The sequence below is a fragment of the Cydia amplana genome, chromosome 2 (assembly GCF_948474715.1).
Source record: "Cydia amplana chromosome 2, ilCydAmpl1.1, whole genome shotgun sequence".
NCBI lineage: Eukaryota > Metazoa > Arthropoda > Insecta > Lepidoptera > Tortricidae > Cydia > Cydia amplana.
The window spans coordinates 5,265,654-5,270,089 of NC_086070.1; positions in this window are offsets into that span (position 1 = coordinate 5,265,654).

A 4,436-nucleotide genomic window follows, 5' to 3' on the forward strand; every position below is an offset into this window, starting at 1 on the left:
TGTAGTGGGAGCGGTGGCTTCATAGACTAGGAATCCTCTAGACGGAGTTTAGAGCAATTATTTCATGAAACCGATGCTGCCAAAAATACGGGGGTGCGGGGGGACGAGGTGAGCGAAACCCGTGCCGTGATTGGTCCGTTCAAAGACACGGACCAATCACGGCACGGGATTCTGACACTTTGACTCGAAGATGGAGTAAAACTAGTATATAGTGGCAGAGGGGGTAGCGTTACTATGATCAGTCTAGAGGATGTCTTGTCTGTGGGTGGCTTTAAAGAGGTAAACTAGCTGGTTTTATTAGCATACGATTTAAAACGGTTATGTTTATATTTTACATTTTTGCTATGTATTTACTTAAGTATATCTATAAACTCACGGGTATATACATCCCGGTCATTTGATAGGCGTGCGTGGGAATTCAGATCCAACACGTAGAGCCCCTTTGGAGAAGTTTTCCGTAATGTAATATATAATTATTAGGATGTTTGATGTACATATATATTCTATATAAGTTCAACTGCCACGCATAAATCTCTCCTTATTGTACAAGAAGGGTGGGTTTATAGTTCCTATGCCAGTCATTGGACTCTAGTTACACGAAGCGTTGATTTTTTTACATGTAAGTAGGTTATGCGGTATTCGTTCGATAATGCATAACAATTGATAAAATAACACTTTAAACTCTCGCGTTTTGTACACATATTTAATTACACAAACGGGTCTACCGCGATATAGTGTCATTGTTTTTACCTTAAATTCCGACGTTTCAGCTGAGTTGCACCAGCTGTGGTCACGGAAAGACTGGTGTCCCAGCAAATGTCAACGGAGATATAAATAAAACAACACTGAACTACCCGAAATTAATTTATAACAATGTTTTTCTACTCCTCGACTGCAATGCTTGAATTAAGACTTCGTATACCAAAGTGAAATCGCATACTTTTTTCACTATGGGACCCCAACTCAACTATAATATTTATTACAGTACATATGGGGCTACTTTTCCGCACTAGTGCGTAAAATAGCACTTTTCGTGCGATATCAAATGTTTAAAGGGCCATATGTACTGTAAAAAGTTGTTCGATACACGTGCGAATTGGTAATTCGTAACTCGTGTCGATTTAAAACACTCCATTCGGTCGTGTTTTAATTTATCGCCACTCGTTTCGAATTTCCTCTTTTTCGCACTTGTATCGAAAAAATAACTATTTCGATACAGTTTAGTCAACTATAATATTAATTTCGATACCGTTTAGTCAACTATAATATGAATTTCGATACAGTTTAGTCAACTATAATGAAATTGACCAATCGAAAGCGCGGAGTATGTACCAGGGCCTCATGAGTTACGAGAAGGTGTCGTTGATCAACCGGCCGGCGGCGCGGGGCGCGGGGGCCGGGTCGCGTACGAGTATGAAGGTATCGCGGCTGGTCGCGCATCTTAACTGTATACTTAGGTTTTTTTACCTACATATATGATTCTTCTACTAGTTTTTAAGTATTTTTTTTGTTGACTCGTAGAAAAAGTATTGTATACAATAGTGATATAATCAATCTTTTCAATCTCGTACCTTTACTTAGGCAACTCAGCAAGCTTCGTTGCCTAAACACGGTACTCGACTGATAAGCTCTCCATTATATCACGATTGTATAAAATACTATTCAATAATTGATAAAATATTAATACCAAATCTATATTGTGTACATAGGTCTTCTTCGTCTTCTTCCTCCTCGCCTTTTTTATTATTTCGGCTTTCCTTATTTTGATTCTCCAAGCAGTTCTATACTGAGCGTCTTCCTTACGTAAGTTAAGGTTTTCCATAATAAAACATCCTTCTCAATTGTCCATGAGGTAAGCGGTCTTCCTCGTCCTCTCTTTTTATAGTATTCATGGATAGGTATTTTCTGACGATATGATTCAAGCCTTCTTCGTATTATACCATATACTGGTACCATCTCAATCGGGATTCAGATATTTTATAATATTTGTACATAACATAAGTGATATCTTTTTGTTTTATTTCCTACCTCCTACTTCTATTTTTACCAAACTCGCTGTTTACCAATCGACATCTTTATTCATAAACTTTAAACAAGATAAATTGTATAACTCCAAGTTTTTAAATTAACTTTGTTGACTTTAAGAAAATGATTAGCATAGGTACGTTAATTGGATTTTTTTTTGCGTTCGATATTGAACAAAAGTTTTTCCCTTAAAATTAAATCAAAATTGTACCGTACTTCTTGTATAAGTTATTTTAATAAAAATACTCCAATCTTAACCACGAAAGTTTATGTCATATTTATCTTGTCAATGTAATTTCGTTTTTTATAGGTATTCCCTATTCCAGTATTAATAATTGAGCTGCGGCATAAATATTAAAATACTTAGGTAATTTGAGACTAAGAGGATAAAAATAGTTTGAAGTAATTCAAATTGTAAAAATAGCTTGCTGAATAAAAACGTTTCTGAATATTTCGTTTCGTTCATGTAATAAAAACAGTTTGCAAGATTTGCAAGTAAGTCATGCTGGTTAAATAGTTAATATCATTTTATGATCATGCTGAGGTTAGTCATACGAGTATATCAAAGTGTTCGTGAAACTGTGTATAGCCCTGCACATAATATAGGTAGATATATGTATATTTCTTCTGAATCCTTTTTTGTTAAGCTAAATTATTATTTTCTAAATTTATGCAAGTTTAAAGAGGCCTGAGCAGCAAGCAGTTTTCACGAGAGCAATGTTCAAATAAAACACTACCCAAATTAATAAAAATGCGTGCATTAATGAAGCAAGTTATATACCTAATTTATAAATTTAATTTTATCAACAGCATATTGCACATATATTTTATGATACCTTAGATTAAGTAGGTATCTAGAACATAAAACGATCACTAAAACGACTGAAGCGATACCAATTTGTAATAGTGAGCATCGTTAGTTGTCGTGAATAGAAAACATCAGCGGACGTTAATAAATGTCACTCCGAGCCGCGGAGAAAGATTTTTTCGTGACAAACATTCAGGGGATCCCAAAAACGTAACACGAGAACACTTCTATTTTTTCGCTCGCACAAGTATGATAAATATCCGTTTATTATGATACTTGCTTACTCTTTGAAACATGGTTATGAATGCGGAAAGTGTGTCTCGCAATCATTTATAAGCCCTTTTTGTTTGAGGCCACATAAATAACATCTAATGGTAGGTCATGTCATGTGGGAAGGAAAATGGACCATAACTATTATCTATACTGTATCTTTATTGTAATTTTCTCATTAAACCTGTATAGCATGGACGTAGTTTTATTTTTGTGGCCATATGTTGATGTTAGTTTCTTACTTAGATAGCAAACTCGAGACTAAATTGCGTATATAATTAAGCTTTAAAATTACCCCTGACATTTTGAAGACGACATTGTCCCTGGAGTCTCGGAAAAAGGATGGAGAGGTGGAGATCTGTCATCTGTATTCCCTGAGAAATATGACCTCGGTCTCTTTAAAGCTAGAGTGAATAGGCTATTATTGAACCGGTGAGCCCCATCTTAGGCTCTGTCTTCACTTTCCATCAGGTGTGTCTAGAGCCAATCACCGATCAGTTTATCATAAAAAAAAAGATCTTGTTTATCTAATTGAATGTTTTGCAGACGAAAGTACCGTTAAAGTAAATAATTATTTGTGTAAATCGCAGAAGTTTAAATCAGTGTTTCAAAAATCGAGTCACTTATCAACTAGATCATTAGTCCACCGTGCAGTGCTGGGTACTTAATCTATTCGGCCTGGGCTGGCAATATGGAGGACCCTCAATATTTCAAATAAATAACTTCATGCACAGCCGATATTTTAGTTAGACCGGGCCGTGTCTGGGCTAGAGCTTCCGGCGCTTCGTTTTCTATGATCTGTGATCACATCTCATCTGTCATAGAAAAGTAACCGCCGAAAGTTCCGGCCCGGACACGGTCCGGCCTGGACACGTGGGTCATCCTTTATACCATCAAAATGACCAACTAACTTTCTCTAGTAATAGTCCAGATTATTTATATTCGTAAACTCAGTTATTCATGTTGCCTCGCACGCTGCTCAGATTCGGCCTCTACTCTACCCTTTGCATATTTCATCCCCCGCTCGAAGACAGCCCGCATTCGTAGCTCGTATTCAACTTGAATTTAAACAGTTTGTTCCAGTTCTTATTGTTGTTTTAATATTGATGGGCGAAGCGTACGTGAAGATTCCCTGTTCAGTGTTGTACGTGAATATTTCTTTAGCTTTTTAATAAAGTAAATATTACATGCGAAAAGTATGCAATTGTATATCTAAGCAATGCATATATAGACAGAATTTAACCAACTGCGATCTAATAAATCCTTCCTACCTATAAGAAAATATTTTTAGATAAACATATAACCATAAACTTAATAAGTAAACCGTAATATA